A 20,325-nucleotide genomic window follows, 5' to 3' on the forward strand; every position below is an offset into this window, starting at 1 on the left:
GCTTTTCTTGAGTAAAATTTCTCGCAAACAATGAGGCGTTAAAATAACACGATTTGGAACCGTTTAAGGACAAACCTGAGTGTACTTAGGAAACCTAGGTTAAGTGAATTTCTTCATCATGTGACACATGATAATTTAATTTTATTGAAAAAGAAGATGGAAAAATGACAGCTAAAACATTCTAAAATGCATCAAAAGAATTTTATAAAAATGTGGAAATGTAATACATGTAATAAGTCTATACAAATGTTACAGGCGGTTGAATTTGATTAAATATACAAGGTGATTCCAAAGGAAGTGATGCAGAAGTGCGTTTCTAAAGAAATTTTATTACATTATAAGGCATCAGAAGTGAGCGCAGGTCGACCCACCTAACCAAGCAAGCTGGTCTTATGGTAGGGTCATAGCAGACCATTACATTATAAGGTATTTTTCTCCTTTCTTCCAGAATGCTTTTGTGGTGTAACGGTAGCACACTCGACATGTAATCGGCAGATCCAGGTTTGAGTTCTTGCGACAGCTTTACGCATTTTGCGCCTCCGGTACCCCCTTTCCCAAAACTTAATGACTACATTGGCGCACGAACTAAAAAGTGGTGGATAATAATCGTCACCATCATGATTTGGTAATTGGATCCCCCATCCCCAGTTGCCCTTTAAAAAGGGGAGGCACGCCTTCGTGCTGCAACAGTAGCACGCTTGTTGCCCATTGTAGAGTTCATGGTAATAAGGTCGCCGATTTCTTAGCTAAGAATGGAGCTCCTGTCCTTTAAACATCACAGCCTGAACTTCCCTACAACTCCATTGAGTCAGTTGTTAGGAAAGACTTCACGGTCATCTTTTTGCAAGAACTCTCAGACAGAAATAAGAATAAAGACATTGTTTAGACAGATTATTGAAGTACCCGAATGGCCTAGGAAGAAAATCTGTAGCATTGTTTCGTCTTATATCTGGTCATGACTGTCTTCGTAAGCAACTTCAATGCATCAATGTTGCTCCCGATTCTCTTTGTCCCTTATGCAGTCTTGATGAAGACATGGAATTGCCACATCTCTGCAAATGTCCTGCAGCTTCTCGTATTTCGAATCGGAAGCTCTACTAGTAGGAACACTATAAGCTTATAGATATATTGATGTCGGTTTTCTTACCTATGTCTCGTATTTTATTTGATATTCGCTTGTCTTGCAACTTGCCATTAGAAATTTTAAAAAATAAAAAAGAAAATCCGAAAGGTTTTGGATTTTAAATTACGTCGAAAGGAGCCATTTTTTTAAAGCTTTGCGTGTTACCTACCTTTATTAAATATCATGTTCTTCGCGCTTAAACCATAAAATTCAATTCAATAGCAATATAGCAAAATAATTTTAAAATGAGCACATCTTTAGAATTTAGTTTCGTGCGCTGGAAATAAAAATGTTTTTTTTTTCGTACATTGTTGCCATTCCTCGCTTTGAAAGTGTTGAGTTTGTTAATCAAAATTACTTTAATATTTGACAAAATATGAAACAGATAATAAAACAAATTCCAAATATGGTTTTCCAGACTCCCATATTCGCGTGGAGACGTACATTATTCAAAATTCGATGGCTCTAGGTGCCGTTGTTCTATCACAATGCGAGAAACATAAAAACATTTATGCAGATTCTTCATTATTTAATTTCTTTAAATGTAATACAGGGTTGTAATATTTTGTGGCAACAGTATGAAAATTGAATCAACGAAGAAAGCGAATACACGTAAAATGCCAAAACGAAATTAATAGCCGTCCTGGGCTAAAAAAAATCTTACAATGGGATGATATTTAATATAAATGAAACAATTGATATTTATCAACAGATAAATTTAGAAAAATAGTTATAATTCGATAAATTAGTTTAATCTAAAAATTGAAAGAAGGGTCAAGACAAAGGAAAGATATCGTGAAACATTGGTTTTGATTGAAGGCTTCTCAACTTTGCGCTACAACATAATTTACATCTGCCTCCTCAAATAATTCCCGTTTAACTATTGATTTGCTAGTATTATTATGGCACAGAGGATTTAAAACAATGAAAAGTCATTAATTTTAGAAGTAGGATGATTTTAAGTGGTCTAATTTAAATCTCATTTTTTCCAGTGTAAATTACTAACCTCCCTCTCATATTTCCTTCTTTTCATATATTGTACCAGTTCACTTAATACTTTGTTTTCAGAATCATTAGGTTTTTTCGAAGACGTAAAAAATGAGCAATACCGCCGAGACTCGAATCCCGGACCTCTCGAATACGCGTCGTGTATGCTTCCAGTTATACCACGAAGGCATACAGAAAGAAAGGAGAAAATACCTTAATCCCCAATCCCCTTTGTAAAGGGGACTGGGGATTAAGGGGCCAAACCCTGGTGTTGACGAATTATCGTCCACTATCGTTTTGGGTCGGGCGCCATCTGTAGAATCATTAGGTTTTCTTGAAGCAGGAGACTTGATAAATCCCTCTCCGGGACTTCAGAAATTTACTTCTCGTATACGCGTCTAGTATGCTTCGAATTACACCACGAAGGCATCCGGAAGGAAGGGAGAAAAAGTCTTATACATTGTAAAATATAATAAATGATTTCCGTAGACATTAAATAAATGAATATGTAAAAATAATCACTTATTTGAGAAGCAAAGTTATGCGCATTTTAAAAATTTCCATTCTAAAACTGAAATTTTCTGTCACTAATCTAGGATTCCGTATAAATATACACGGTGGAAGTGGTTTGAAGGATACATACACGGTAACTGAGACAAATATTCATGTTATTGGGGGGGTGCCCTGCCGTTTTTATTACAGTTTTGTGCTACTAGTTTATTACCACGACGAAATCATTTAACATTTCCTTTTGTTTGCATTAAATTACAGACTCTCAAATACTTCTCGCGTCATTATGACATATATTATGCATATTTAACTGTAGCAGTAATATAATAATACTAATTAGATGTGATTAGTAAAACTAATTACGTTTGCTTACGGCCGATTTATAAAGCTTGTAAGGATCCTAAGTTTTACTAACGTTTATTTTATTTTAAATCTATCCTATCACTTCTTATTTTCTACTTCCGGCCAGAATTAAAAGGTTTAACTTATTTATGCAAAGTCTTGATAACGCCAAGTACTTAAGTTGTGGCTTTTTGCCAAGCAAGAGAGAGGAAGGAGTTATTAGAAGCAGGCCGCTTGCCATAGTAGTTTTACTCGGTTGCTGGTTGCCTTCAAGGCCAGAGGTTTAGTCCTCTTGATAATTTCAAACGTATCGTAGTTTTAGCAGCTCTCTGTACTACATACGGATTTTGTTAAATAACGGCCAATCTTAAAGTTAGGCACTTGTATATTAATCCAAAGTTAGTTTTAGTTAGAGCTCTTAGTTAGTAGTTTTATATTCTTACGTTCAGACCACAAGTGGTTGGTCTCTGTATTCCGAAGTTTCGGAAATCTCTGTAAAGATAGAAAAATAAAGGGTTTCGTATACCCTTCCTGTGTGTATTGTCTACTTCACAATTTATTGAACATAGCTTGAGTAAGCTCCCTGTTCCGAGTCAGGACAGTTCATGTTTCCAAGGCAAGTAAAGAGGAACACAAGTCCTGATAAGCTAATTAAGATTGATGCAGATAATTTACGAAACTAATTAATTCTCACTTATAACTAATATTGAGTGATTAGTAAATCCTAAAGGATGCTTCTAAAATTGTTATTTATAGTTCACGCATCTACTCCTTCGTGATACGAAATACTAATATAAAGCTACTATGGACAGTGTAAAATTGACAAATATATATGGAAATGGATGGCATTTCATATCTTGATTACCTCTGTGAATTTGAGGTGAAATTGTTTCTGAAGGGGATAATAATTTGAATATTGAACTGCAGATGAAATTGTTTAAAAAATGTTAACGTTTACAATTGTTTATAAATTTTATCATCTCTTTCTTTTTAATTTTTAATCAAATCATTTTTATTGAGAAGAGTTTTAGAGTAAGCAGTGTGTCTTATTGGCAAACGCAATTTATGGAAATATTTAAAGTTTCTTAATTTTCATTGGTTCACCTTTACTTTACAAAATTACCACTTTTGCAAAATTATTTTACTCGGAATCCGTTTCAAACTAACTAGCTCTGATATTAAATTTCACAAGCGAAGTTGGGAAACAAATTTAATAATTTTAAAATTATTTATAAAGCGACATTTGTGCAGTTATATGTGCTCAAATAACATCATTAAAAAGGCATTAATAAAATCTCTAGGCCTGCTATGACAATCGTCATTTTTTTATATTTGGTTAGATATTCATCAGTAATATTGTACTATCACAGTCTAAACTGTTCTCTTTCTCCTTCTTTCTCTTTGTTGATCCCAAAGGGGTGTTGGACCAAAGAACTATTACTCTCGAAACGATATTTTGCGTCGGTTCACTACTAATGTCCATTTCACTTTTCAAATTGTTGCCACCAAATATCATAATTTTGTATTATATTTAAAGAAACTAAATAATGAATAATCTGCATTAATGTATGTATGTTTCTCGCATTGTGAAAAACATTGGTACCTAGAGCCAGCCAATTTTGAATAACGTAATCCTCCACGCGAACATGAGCACCTGGTTTGGTTTTGGTTTATTTAATTACGGCAAAGCACACTAGGCTATCTGCCTAAGGGGATGGATGCCTTCGTGGAGGACTTTGTAAGGGAAACTGGCTCGTATATACGTTACACATGGGGATAAACGCGAAAACGCCCATGCAGCCAGCCCGTTCGCGGGATTCGAACCTCGGACCGAACTACCAGTGTTCAGCGACTTTACCGCTCGGCCGCTAGTGGGCCCCATGAGCACCTGGAAGCTTGAATTTGGAATTTATTTCATATTTTGTAAAACTTTAATGAATTTCTGTTTAACAAACTCAACGATTTCAAAGCGAGCAATGGAAAAACTCTGCAGGAGGGAATAATAAAAAAAACATTTTTATCTCTAGTGCGCGAGACTCTTTATCGGAAATTCTAAAGATATGTCGTTTTTAAATATTCTAGGCCACGTACTCGCAAAACATGTATGTGTATTTAAATAAAAAACCGCTCCCTTGGGCGTAATATAAAATCTGAAAGCTTTCGGATTTTTTTTCTTTGTTTCTTTCCTACTTTTCTTTTATTTCAGCAAAGTATTTGGGACCATTATAAATCCAAGTTCAATAATTTAAGGATGAAGGAAATGTAAATTTTACTGGTTATTTTAATAATAACCCATAATGGTGTATTAACTGATACAACTATATTTTACATCCAGAAATTGTGATGCTCTTATTCCCTGAAATTTTGATTTTCCTTTCGTTAATTATCCAGTTAATTAGAATAATTAATGATACAAATTTAAATCGTAATAATTTTGATGCTTCAGTATATAAAGAAGTTTTATCGTTCGCATTTCGTCTACTGAAAACAGTGGATACCTCTGCCGTGTATGCATTTTATGAAGATACAATGTGTCATCGAGTACTTGTTAATACGTTTCCAAAGTTTCTTCTGATTGACATTACAATCAGAACCCAGAAAATTTCACGGCTCTCTGTTAGGGTTCTGATTAGTTAAAATTGTAAGGTTTATTTTAATTAACATAACCAGTTATTTGACGTCTGTACTATTATTTCTCCCTTTCCGTTTCCCTCTCACTCGGAATGCAAATTAGTTCGCGTATTTAAGTGATAGTTTGAGATTGCTTACCCAGAGCGTGTTCTAACTGCTGAACGCCACATTACTAGACTGCTATTAAGGTAAGAGATCCTGTTTTCGAGGTTGCCTTATTCTTGCCGGTAGTGATTTACACGCCGTTGTTAAGCTTAACAACCTACCTTTGCGGTTAATTAATTTAATTTGTGTAGCCTTTGGCTATTTGATATTTTGATTAAATTTTAAATTTAATATTCTGTTTCTGATTTGTCACGAATGCTGGCTAATTTCTAAGCACCAGAATTACCTTCTGTTCAACTTACTGAGTTTTAAATAAAAGGCTCTTTCACACCCTTTTATAAGTGTCTGCAATCCTTCTGAAGAGGTAGCGGTAAGTGGCTGATAGACTTTAAAAGATTAGCTCTACATTATTATTAATGAAAGGCTCATTCCTTATAAAAGTAAGCTGACATTTACGAGCGTTATGTTATTTATGAGGGTTATGTTACGTTATTGATCAATGACGATTTCCGCATGCTTTTCGCCAGCAGTTTCGAACATCAAAGAAAAAAGTTTACTTTACCTTAAATGGTTTTTTTACTTCCTTGTACAAAGTAAAAAGGAAGTATTGTAATCGCGAAAAGTTTCAGGCAGCATATTTCAACGAAAATATCCCCTTCTGACCCCTTTCCAATGCAATTTAACGATGTATTTCCGCGATATCTGTACGTAAGGACAGAATAAAACACTCTTTTCCTCCAAAAAATTATAAAACTGCTTTAAGGGGACTCATACACCTTAAACCCCTCATGATCCTCGAATATGTGACTATTGAAAGAATTGGGATATTTTATTTATTTTAAAAGCAATTACTTCCAACTTTTTACAGCTGACTACATGGTATAGCTGCTTTGGAAATTAGTAACCAGAAAGTTTGTGTTGCCTCAAATATTTTTGTAATTTAATCCTCTTTGTGACAAAATATTTCGCCATGTTTCCACCTTGCGCGCTTGATGTTTTAAAAATGGCTAATGGTGCATACTCAAAATTTGATGGAATTCTTTACATGGCACTATTTTCTAACTGAACCAACAATCTGATGAATATTTTAATATTGAAAAATTTTATGGACGAAAACATTAAAATTTTTTTTAATAAAATACATTTTATAAACTCAACTCCAAATAAAATAAAAATTTAACATGAAATTTTTAGAATTTTAGGTTCACAGTAGTTTCCAGATGTTATAAAAGCTATATATTAAATATGGAATTAAATTATGAAACAGAATGTTTTAAACTGTGCGCGCAAGTTGAAAACATGACGAAAAATGTTGTCACAAAGCGGATTAAATTATAAAAATATTTGTGGCAACACAAACTTTCTGATTACTATTTCAGAAAGCAGCTATATTATGTAGTCAGCTGTAAAAAAATGGCAGTAATTGCTTTTGAAATAAATAAGTTATCCCAATTCTTGCAACAGACACCTATTCGAACATCTTATGGGTTTTAAGGTGTATGAGTCCCCTTAAAATGAATTCTGAAGAGAATTTTTCGTGGCGTCTGTATGAACGTATGTACGTATCTCGCATAACTCAAAAACGAGTAGCTTCAGAACGTTGAAATTTTGTATATAGGACTGCTATAACATTTAGATGTGCACCTCGTAGTTTGGTTGCAATCGGCCGCACCAAACATATATAAATATATTTGTATATGTGTCCACTCTGTTACCCGGCTCAGTGATCTCAGTTTCTTTACTATTATATGTTTGTAAATTGTACATTTTTTGCTTTAAAATGATTGAATTATGTTGTTCTTATCTTCCGGTTAACGTTCGTACAGACGCCACGAAAAATTCTCTTCAGAATTCATTTTAAGGGGACTCATACACCTTAAAACCCATAAGATGTTCGAATAGGTGACTGTTGCAAGAATTGGGATAACTTATTTATTTCAAAAGCAATTACTGCCATTTTTTTACAGCTGACTACATTATATAGCTGCTTTCTGAAATAGTAATCAGAAAGTTTGTGTTGCCACAAATATTTTTATAATTTAATCCGCTTTGTGACAACATTTTTCGTCATGTTTTCAACTTGCGCGCACAGTTTAAAACATTCTGTTTCATAATTTAATTCCATATTTAATATATAGCTTTTATAACATCTGGAAACTACTGTGAACCTAAAATTCTAAAAATTTCATGTTAAATTTTTATTTTATTTGGAGATGAGTTTATAAAATGTATTTTATTAAAAAAAAATTGTAATGTTTTATGCCTTTAATAAATCTGTATGCAATATTTTTAGAATTATCAACAGTTTTAAAGTTGTTTAAGTGCCACTAAGCCTTTTTTTATGGCGGACATTCATTGTTTACATTTGAAACAGATTAGAGGATTTGTTGCCAATCTAGAGAAACTTAGCTTCGCAACAACAAAGATAACGATTTCATTTATTATTTAAATCATGCTTAATCCTTTCTGGAATTATTTCGAGGAAATAAGCGTTTAAGATTTACTTCGTAATTTTTAATACAGATATTTTGAGTTTTTATGTATTTTTGCCTTGTCGCGAAGTGAGAACTGAATTAATTGAATGAGAAATACTCAATCGTCTGTGAAAAACTGTTTCTTTTTTGTTTTGTTTGCTTAATTTCTTTTATACATCGTTCTAGCTTTATTATAGTATTTGAATAGAACATGTTGCAAAGATTTGAGAATTCTTTAAATGATATAAATTTTGTGCATTCTGAGTTATAATATGAACGAAATATAATACTGTTAAGTAAACCTAGCGCCAGAGTGTCGCTATGGTAAACAAAGTGAATTTTAAAGAATGCATTTATTCTATTGTGGTTTATGCGGTGCCGGCGAAGTACGTTTAATTTAATCTAATAAGTTTAAATGAAATGCAAGAAAAAATGCGTATACTTTAATATTCCGTACAAGGAAGTCATGTTGTGTACAATCAGATTTTTTTTATCGTAGCGTCCACTCTACGTTAGAGGGATTCAAGCGCGGTGCTTTAGCCAAAGTGCACATTCAACTGTATACGTTACACACATCGGTTTGATAATAGTTTTCAAACTTAAAAATATTTTCACAGCAGTGTCTTAAAAAAAGGCTTTACTTTAAATGAGTCTTCGTCAGGACATTAAAAATGCGTTGAAGAGATATACAATATAAAATAAGAAATGAGGCAAGGCTAACGACTTTAGATTCTTACAATTTTTTTTTTTTTTTTTTTTTTTGTTTTTTTTTTTTTTGTTGGTACAAAATTCTATCAATTTTAAGGACGATTTCTCTTCTCAGTCCTTTTAAGTCTGTATTCTTTGAGAGAAAAGAGTATTTTGTTTTTAAGGACGAAGAGAAAAGTGAAATAAATAAAAATAATCAAATGAATGAGGCTAATTGCTCGTAGCGCTATCTACAAAGAAAAACTAAAATCAAAAGGAAAATTAAAGCAGGTTTAAAGAATTTCAAGTGTAAAGTTTCAAGCTTCAAAGTAATTTCATCAATAACTATCAATAATAATGCTTCAAGTAATTTAATTGACAAAATTGAAAAGAACGTTTTGGATAGTTTCAACGAAATTAAAGGAATTGTGTTTAAATTTGTGATTAAGGAACCAATTACGATGACTGAAGATTTATTTATTTTTCGTTTTCAACATAAGATTCATTTCCCTTAAAGCAAAATTTCTTGGCTGATACATATGAAACCAGGCTGACAAGATATGCTATAAGTTCCCTCAAATAAAATCTGAAATATATTTTTATTGATAACATCTTTGATTGATAATGAACAACAATTTTCATTTATATGCGAGATAATAATCTGAAAGTTGAACTAGTTAAACATTTCGAGTAATATTACTGTTTACTCAAACGGAATAACAGGATCTTATTTCAGTTATAAAATATCATTTATGCTGTAAGACGACTTTTCAAGAGGTGATTAATACTCATGGGAGACAAGTTTCTCTTATGGCAAGAATATAAACATGTTGACCGTTTTCGAATCTATTTGAACGAAGTTTTCACGTGACATCCGTACGTACACACAGAATAAAGGACTTTTTTTTTTTTTTTTTTTTTTTTTTTTTTTTTTTTTTTTTTTTTTCCAAATCAGATTTTAAAATAGATTAAAAAGAGATTTTTTCGCGAGTCTGTACGTACGTATGCATGTATGTATCTCGCATAACTCAAAAACGAGTTGCCTCAGAAAGTTAAAATTTTGCATATGAAAATTGTGTACCTCCCTTTTTCGTTGCAATCGGCCGCATCAAACGTATATTTATATATATGCACTGTATACTCTCTCTATTATCCGGAGTAATGAGCTCACTTTGTTTATTGTTGGTAAATTTTGCGCTTTAAAAATGATTGAATTACGTTGTTCTTGTGTTCCGGTTAAGATTTTTATGCCTTAACCGATGCAGGCTATTCAAGGGGCTGTAACGAAGGAACTTTACAGCTTGTGCGTTCCTGGGAGCGTTGAGTAATTGTCAGAGTCGCTGGAAAAGCTATATTGATGCAGAAGGGGCATAGTGTGAAAACTATGCCCCTTCTGCATTAATATAGCTTTTCCAGCGTCGTAAGTCGATGTGTCAAAACTAAGAATAAATTGTTTTGAAAATATTCAGCCCTACTACTTTTCAGACAAATCCTGTAGGCTTTCGAACACATATATACGTTATAAAAAAATCTGATGTATACACCACATGACTTCCTTGCACGAAATATTAAATTATACGCATTTTCTCTTGCATTTCATTTAAACTTAGAAATAAATGTAAATTAAAGAAGTAGTTACCGAAAACATAAAAGGAATATGGGTAAAAGCAAATGTTATCATCAGAGAGAATTTTATAATACCTTATTTATATTAATTAACATTGCTTTTTATTTATTTACAATAGATGTTCTATAGCCACAACTGCATTTTTTAATATTAGTTTCATAAGATCTTTTCATTATTTGAAAATTAGAGTTCTGCGTAAAAGACGTCTTTGACTTCTATTCAAGTAACTGCGCTATTTTCCACTTTTGCGAGTAGGATCGCTGAGTGAAAGTGTTCCTTTTGCAAGATTAGTTTTCGCAGGCAACACTACGATTTTTAGAATAATTTGACATTCTACAATGTGGGCTTTGATCTCTCAAAATGAACCCATTTCCCAGATCCACCGCTAATGTGTTTTTGTATTCTCCGTAAACTAAAGCAGTATTTTCGCAGTTCACAAACTATTCGGTTTATGTTACAGCAAGAGTTTCATTAATATAAAAAGGAGGTATGCCTTCCAGGAGGACTTTCTAAGGAACACGGCTCGTACTAATGAAAGCCGTGGAGAAAACAGAGAAACGCCGCCTGTTCTTCTAAGTTTGTTCCCAGATCTAACCGGTAATTTTCCCTGATTTTACTCTTCCTCGGCTGGTCAACCTGTATGATTCTTGCTAAAACGGGGAGATTTGATTTGGTTTATGTGATCACGGCAAAGCCTCAAGAGCTATCTGCCTAAGCTATATGCCATCGTGGAGGACCTTATAAGGAAAACTGGCTCATTACACATTGGAAAACCACGAAAACGACCGTCCAGCCTATTCGTTCGCGGGATTCGAACCTCGGACCAAACTACCAGTGTTCAGCGACTTTACTACTCGGTAGCTGGTCGGCATCTAAAAACGGGAAGGAGATTCGAAGCCTCTCACCAAATGTTTTTCTTTGCCGGAGGCCAACATTTACAAAAACGCTGAGTACCCAAGAGTCTCCCAATGAACCAATTTCCCAGATCTACCCACCACAATGGTTTTTTGCATTTTCGTAAACTGAAGCAACATTGAAAACTTAAAGAATGCTTTCCATTTATAGCGTGTAAAAGCAAATCAAACTTGGACTCTACGCAATTCATTTTGGAAAGTAATTAATGTAATATAGGAAATCCAAAATGGATATAAGTTAGACAGATTATTAATTTTAAAGCATTTCTTTAAATTTCACTAAAAACTGAAATATCCGTTCGTTAGTTTTAAATAGTCAAGCAAACAAAATTTTCCATTTAATAGGACGTGAAACCCTAGAGTAATGTAATCAAAGCTCTTAAATAGTTTGGTGCAATAAAATTTAACTTGGAAGAAATATGCCAGAGAAGGGTGTTTTCAATAGCATTCAACGAGTCCGTACATCTAACAAAAGCCTTATATAGCAAGAGCTGCAAAGCGATTTAAAACATTACTCGTTCAATCCCAATTACGAATTGGAGTAACATATTTATTATATGAGAAGTAAAAATTATTTTTCATGATAACGCATAGATTTGTTTGGCAATTTTCGCTGAATTGAAAGATACATAATAACGTCTAAATTACTAAAATTATTGTAGCATGTATTGCATATGAGATTATTTCTAAAATGTCAAGTTTCCATGAACTAGCGAGACATCAACAACGGGATGTCACAACGGTGTCTCTAACAGAAAAGATCATAGCGTATTAGATACATATATAGATGATTTGCTTTGATTTATTGAGATTACGACAAAGCACACTAGGGCTATCTGCCTAAGAGAAAGGATGCCTTCGTTCAGGGCTTTCTAAGAGAAACTGGCTGGTATACACGTAACACATAGAAAAAAACACAAAAAGGACTATGCAGCCAGCGTGTTCGCAGAATTCTAACCTCGAACCGAACTACCAGTGTTCGACGAATTTACAGCTCGGCCGCTGGTGGGCTTCTTACTTACGTAGAACAGAAACATATATTTCTAAATAACAGAAAACCAAAGAGTCATTATCTGTAACAGCAATTCTGTATTAGATGTAATGCAAACTGTGACAGCTAAAAGAATTTTGTCAACATAATATTGAATTATTGTTATTCCAAGTATATCAGCAAACTAAAACCACTGCGATGGTGACTATGGTTCAGACTATCCTAAGTAAAATAATAAAAAAACGGACTTTATTCTTCGAGCTTTAACTCAAAAAGTTTACGCTTATATAATGTCCTGAAATTTGACTGTAAAACGAGAACACAAAGTTCCATCTACTACCATCGCATGGGACAACCATTTTCTGATTTCAAAAGCATGCGCTCATATGTCAATGAAAAGCCTCAAGACAAAATATGTGAAATAAAATGAAAATTCGAAGTTCTTGTATACGCACACATGCAACTATCAACAATTCTTATTAAAATGAGCAAAAATTATCTGGCAGTAGTTTTTAGGAATATCTTTTAAGCATGTTATTTAACATAGATAGTACTGTTCACAGATTTGTGTGAAAATATGCAAATTCCGTTTATAATTTGTACAACAGTATTTCTTATATTTTAGTTACTCAACACTCGCCACAGAAGACGAATTGCATTTAGCAACGGTTTGTTGATATTTTCTTAAAACACATTACCTAAAACAGACTTTAGTATTTATGGCCTGACAAAAAAGCACACAAAGATTTTCTCATCGTAGAAGTTCTGATATTTCCTACAATATTGAACAACTAATTCAGAAGTCAAACAACAAAAATCAGCGTTAATTTACAAAATTTTCACAGGACTAGTTTCGATGGTTTTACCGAACCATCATCTTCAGCTGCAAAACCGCAAATGAACAAGATAGGAAATAATGTTTAGATAAGATAAGAAAAAGCAAGTGGCGCCATCTGTTGGCGAAACCAGAACTAAAACATAATTTCCCTAAAAGCCGAAGGCAAATTTGGATTGGAATTAGGATCGTTAACTAGAACAGAAAGATTTTTATGAATGTGAAATGCCTCTAGAAAATCCAATTCTCCAATGGAAGATGTTTTTTGAATAATTTTGGCAGCAGAAAAATTGAAAGTGTGATTTTCGGACCAACAATGTTGAGCAACAGAAGACTTCTGTGTTTCCTTTTTTCTAACATATGCCTCATGTTCTTTGACGCGAAATTTTAAGGCTCTCTTAGTTTGGCCAATGTAAATTAAACCGCACTGGCAAGGAATCCTATAAATACCCCAGGAATTCATATCCGGAATGGGGTCCTTGAGTATAGAAATTGGAATTTTATTGATGGGAGAGTAAACAACCCGAAAGTTAAATTTCTGCAAAATATGTGCAACTTTATAGCTAATTGATGGAAAGAAGGGAATGACAACAGAATTTGTATAATCTCCTAAAATAAGAGTGTGGCTTTTAGTGTGTTGAGATGAGAATTTTTTAACTGCTTGATTAATAATGTTGGGTGAAAAGCCCCTGTCAATAGCTATTGCTTTCAAATAATTTAGTTCTTCATCAAGGGCTAGTTTGGAGGAGCAAACTTGAAGAGCACGGAAAACATAGGAATAAAATGAAGCTAACTTTTGTTTAGTCGGATGACATGATTTAAAGTGTGGTGGAAGGCAAACCGATGAAGGTTTACGGTAAACTGTAGTACTGAAGTTGGATGTGTTACGTGTGACCAGAATGTCGAGAAACGGAAGAGAATTGCAAGTCTCAAGTTCAAAAGTGAACTGAATAGCAGGATCAATAGAATTCATTGTTGAAAGAACTCTATTTAAATCATCTTTATTACCTTCAAACAGGGTAAAAGTATCGTTTACGTAGCGGAACCATGCCGGGAAGTTTAAAGTTTCAAACAATTTTGATTCATAATAATGCATGTAGATATCAGCCAGGATGGGACTGAGGGGGCTTCCCATGGCTAATCCCTCAGTTTGCTTGTAATATTTATTTTGGAAAACAAAATGTGTTTGTTTCAAACAGAGTTGAGTGAGAGAAATTAGCTCATCAATTTCGATGCAAGAGAAATGAAATTCGCGAAGTCTGGTTTCTAGACATCTTAATGCACCCTCCACTGGGACATTGGTGAATAATGATTTTACATCAAAAGAAACCATGAGTAAATTACGAGGAGAAATGTTTTTAACCTTTTTTACAAACTCTATTGAATTTTTTATGGTGTAAATGTTATTGTCTAATAGAGTGGAAAATCTAGAAACTAAATATTTAGCTAATGGATACGAGGCAGTACCTAAATTTGATACAATAGGGCGGAAAGGAATACCACTTTTATGAATTTTGGGAAGAGCATATAATCTGGCACAATTCGCAACAGATGGGATAAGCGAATGTTTTAAGTTGCTTGAAATGATTTGCGAAGATTTGATCGCAGTTTTTATTTTGGATAAGTCCGAAGGTGAAGGATCTTTAGGGATCGGATTATATGGTCCTTCGTTTAAGAGTTTAGTGACACCAGCGATGTAAGTGTTCTTATCCATGACGACTATCTGGCCACCTTTGTCGGCCTTTGAAATGACAATATCCGGGTTAGAATGAATCTCGCGCATTGTAGCTCTTTCTCTCGCAGTTAGATTTGGTTTCAAAGGTTTATTATTGAATTTCACATTATGAGCGATAAGATGCCTAATCATTTCTTTCTGTGAATCTGAAACTTTACTGAACTTGAAAGCTTTTTCGATAGGAGCCAAAATCTTTGGAATCGAGGGTTTACAGGTTTGTGAGAAGTTAAAATTATATTTTAGAATTCTCTCTTGTTCTTCTGAAAGACTAACATTAGAAATATTAACTATTGGCTTCATGTTTACAATGGGAAGATTTTTTGAACTACTTGAACTGGAAGACTGTAAAAGAAGTTTTTCGAATTTAACTGCAAGGGTGTTTTTATGACGGTTAACTGCATTCTCCGTTCTAGACCAAGACTTTTGTTCAAGGGCAGTGAATTTTGGATATGTTTTAGCGAGTTCCAGATGAAGCTTATAGAGTTCATGTTCAATTTTGGACAATTGTTGACGTGTATCCCTTATCACGGACCGAAGTAAGGCAAGTTTGCAATTTAACAGAATTCTTGAAACGCGACTCGAAGGTTTTTGATGAGATTTGATTTGAATAAAATTGGGGATCAATTTTTTACATTTACATTTAAGTAAAAAGTCAAGATGATTCAGGAATTTTTGCCGTTTCAGGCGTAATTTAGTGAAACGATTAACGGATGAAGGCATGATAAACAATGCAGAAAATCAAACTAAATTAACTGAGCAATAATAAAGTACACACAAAATAGCAGAAAAATCCCTCACTGAAATGAATAGAAAACAAAATGTTTGTAAGCAAAATGCATGAAATCAGACAAGCAAATGTACAAAACATAAACATAACTTGAAAATTGCAAAAATGTACTCACCGAAACTCCTACAATCACAAAATGGCGGCCACACCACGTGCAAAAAAGAAAGCAAAATGTAAGCCTGTTTGGGGCTTCTATAATTAAGACACAATGACACGCCGAATAAATACTAATTCAGAAGTCAAACAACAAAAATCAGCGTTAATTTACAAAATTTTCACAGGACTAGTTTCGATGGTTTTACCGAACCATCATCTTCAGCTGCAAAACCGCAAATGAACAAGATAGGAAATAATGTTTAGATAAGATAAGAAAAAGCAAGTGGCGCCATCTGTTGGCGAAACCAGAACTAAAACATAATTTCCCTTACGCGTTTTTCAAAATAACACATACACATAAACCATGTACACGCCGACTTATTTTTACTTAAAAAAAACATCCTAGAATTGCACAAAAATGGCATTGCGCACACTCTTCACTATATCCATGTACACTGCTTTTTTCTCATAAATTAGAAAAATTTCACGAAAATACATGACAATTTTCTCAATTTTTAAACCCGGTAAAAAGAACATATATGAAATTACCTGATCGCGAAAAAGTATTTACCCTTTACAAATATGAACATTTCCACATATAGAATAAATAAAATATCCAAAAACTTTTACCTCTAAATCATCTATTACATTATACACGTCACCAACGAATTCATAACGCAAGCATTACAAATACTTAGTATCAAATATTTAAATTATTTCCATGCACGTTTATTTCAACTGAAACGTATACCAAATTCCAACAAACATAAAATTCACAAAATAACTATCATTTCATTAAAATATAATTAAATTCAAAAACACTACTTAAAATATAAATGAGCACATACATTAAATTAATAAAAATTACCTTACAATCCTAATTACTTTAAACTAAATCATTGCTAATAACAATTTTCCCAATAATACCAAATTCCTTTCCACCTTACATTTAGAACAATGCATAAAAATAATATCCTCAAATAATTAAAAATACTAACTTACCTAATCTTCTTCAGAATCTTGATTACGTGGCGGATACACTTTTCTAATTCATTCAATAAAATTATTGAAAGATTTTTTCTGCGAATTTTTCCTCCATACTTCCTCCGCTAAATAAAAAGCAAACTTCTCTTTATCACAATGCCTAAATACCCATTTCGAATTCACTTTAGTTAGGGCCATGGGATCCAAAAATTAAACTACACTGTTTCACACAACACAGAATAAAGCTAAATACAAAATTTCCACATTTTTTCCCGATTTCCCCCCCCCTTTTCCGAATAAAGAACCATAATTCGTCCATTAATATCACATGACATATCCCATGATCTCTCATTTCCCTCACGCAAAATAATGCGTAATCGGAACTGAGTACTGCTCACATTATTACCAAAGTCCCAGGTAGTAACCTTTATCGCCCCCAAAATGTCGCCAAACTACCAGTTACCATATTGTAAAGATCAACCTTTTTTTTTTTTTTTTTTTTTTTAATTTTATTTTATTTTTACTTACTCAACATTTTTTCGACAATCTGCTAGCCGAATTACGCTTATGCTAGAAATTTTATGGAACAAAAATGCTTAATCATGACGAATATTAACTGCAAAATTGGGAGAAAGTGCAGAATCGCAAACTTCTTGCCGCGTTTTTCAGAATGACAGGTGACAGGTGACGGAGGACGGGGACGCCTGACGTATAACATAGGTAAACAGGCATATGTCCCACGTCCTCCACTATCTCGAAGAAGCAACTCGCTGGAGCCCCGTGAGGCTGCACCAGGAGTTTACATGGCCATACAGGGGCTAGATGTCGGGTAGTTTTTACATAGGACGTTGTTAATAACACAAAGTAACTTAGAAAGAATATAAAGGATAGCATTAAAACACTAAAACACTCATATAAGCTGAAACACATAGATATACAAAATTAAACGTAAAAGCATAAAAACACACTCGTAATTACGTAACATAAAGACATAGAAACACACACGAAAATACATATTATGACACATAGAATACATATGGAAACACGTAGAGCACATAAATGCAAATATTACACTCAGAGGAAACATATAAGACATAGTAAGGTGTGCGTAAAGCAGTAGTGCTGTGCGGAAATATGCTCAGTTCCCATAATACATAATGTACATACTTTCATTAGGGGCTTCTGTTGCATGAATTACATATTTCGTTGCATACACTACATTCGTGCATTGTACGGATATTATATATTTCGATTTACGATAACACATCGTTCCATTGGGTGCCCAGTGCTTCACACTGATAAACATGTCAGTAACATTATATCTGCAAGTTGGTGGCTATTGAAAGCAGATGTTAACACGAGGCTCGAAATTGAATGTGGAATGTGTATTACAGAATGTGTACATACTGCGAATATCTAATAGTTGAGTACATTGTCTGCAGTACCATGCTACTGTGGCTCGCAAATGTCTTGCCCTAGGGCGTTGATTTGCTGTACAACTGCGCAGATGCTCCTTATAGCTGGCGGGTGTTTGATTATGAAACGATAGTAAAGTGTTCTATCATTCGTTGGATGTGGTAAGTGATGGTTTGTTGTTAGACTGCAGTCAAATAGATAGTGCTCGGGAGAACCTAGCATGCCACAGACACAATTGTCAGATGCTGAGATGCCATGACGCATAAAATAAGATGGAAATGGGCCATGACCCGTTATGTACTGTGTCAGTGGGGCTATTGTTATAAGACGTTCCGTGTCTACCTTTGGTAGGAAGTTATACGTCCTTCTCCCTGTGTCGCCACTATTCTATTCTTCTTGCCACTTTTCTTTACAGATGTTACGCAGAGTTTTCTTGAGGTGTGAGACGGGGGTAGGGGCACTTATAGTTTGAGCGTGGATGTTGTCGGCAGCCTCATTAGCGAGTCGGTCTGCGACGTCATTCCCTTCGTTGTCGGAGTGTCCTTTTACCCATACCATGTTAAAGCGGGCTTGATGATTATTGCGTAAAAGTTGCTGTATATCTATGATGATGGGTGAAGTGTGGTGATGATCCCTGAGTGCGTGTAGCACTGACATACTATCTGTGTAAAAAGTCGCATTGGTAAGGGAAAGGTTGAGGGCATGTCGTAGCGCATTCAATATTGCTAGTGCCTCTGCTTGGAAAATACTATTGCTGTTAGTGAGATGTCCTTTCCATTCCTTTACTAGTGTGCCATGTTCGTAGTGACCAAACGCGCAGCCCACTCCCTGATCATGTTTTGATCCATCAGTGAACAGTTGTGTAATCGCACAGGAAGTGCGTTGTCTGGAGTGCGATGGCTGATGTTGGATTTTGACATGGATCCCTCTACCTTTGATGGCAGGGTGGATGTGTTGCACACTGCCAGGGAGTTCATAGTCTGTTGTTCTGAACGTAATTCCTGCATATGTGGCTTCTTGTCTGTGATGAGTGATTCGTACATAGGTAGCCTCTGCCTTTATGTGTAATGGCAGCAGGCCTGCAAGTATCGTGGCGGCGCTGGACGCTGTTGTGCGATAACCTCCGCAGATGTTTAATGCAAACGGCCGTTGAATTGTGGTCAGTAGCTTGGTCTTTCGGCTTTCGGCAGTCATTGGTTGTGCCCATATGACTGCTGCGTAGAGAATTATTCTCTCTGCCACTGTCAGATATAATAGTTTCCTGATATGGGGGTTTTGTCCCCAATTTCTCCCTTGAAATTGCCTGGCTTTCCTTGCGATGGTCGATGTTTTTGTACGTATTTCTTGGAGGTGCGGTAACCAGGTGAGTCTTTGATCCCAAGTGACTCCTAGATATTTAATCGTCTTCGTTATTTTTAAGTTCTTGCCCAGTAGCTTTATACATGGTCGTCTTGTGGGATTTGTGCCAGGACGTGGAATTACGATGGCTGCGGACTTTTGCCGAGAGAAGGTTAACTTAAGTTTATTGCATAGGTCCGTGAATATCGAGCAGGTTTCTGTGGCATTCCGTTCCAGTTCATCTCTTGTGCGGCCAGACACCAGAAGGGCTACATTGTCGGCGTATGCTATAATATCTGTGTGCAAAGGCCATTCATGTTGTAGTATGGAGTTAAAGGTGATTATCCAGAGCAACGGACCGGCGCAAGAGCCTTGTGGACACCCTCTTTCCTGCCGCTTGATAGTGAGGCCATTGTTGTTGGCTACTATGAGGCTACGTGCATGTAGATAGTCCGTGATGATGTTAAAGATGTTTTTGGGACATTGTGCCTCTCTAAGTGCTTGCTTTATAGCAGGCCACCAGAGGGTGTCAAAGGCGCTTTGCAGGTCCAGGGATATGAATGCCATGTGAAGATTTCTGCCTCTATTTTGTTCTATGCTATCTTTAAGATGACTCAGGGCATGCGTGGTTGACAAGCCAGTTCGGAACCCGTATTGCCGTGGGCTGAGGAAGTTGGTCTGCTTGAGATGGAATTTAAGTCTGTTTACCAGTAATTTTTCATAAATTTTTCCCAGAGACGAAA

This window comes from Stegodyphus dumicola, chromosome 7 (assembly GCF_044657685.1).
Source record: "Stegodyphus dumicola isolate Sdum_Otavi_A_Nest chromosome 7, ASM4465768v1".
Taxonomy (NCBI): domain Eukaryota; kingdom Metazoa; phylum Arthropoda; class Arachnida; order Araneae; family Eresidae; genus Stegodyphus; species Stegodyphus dumicola.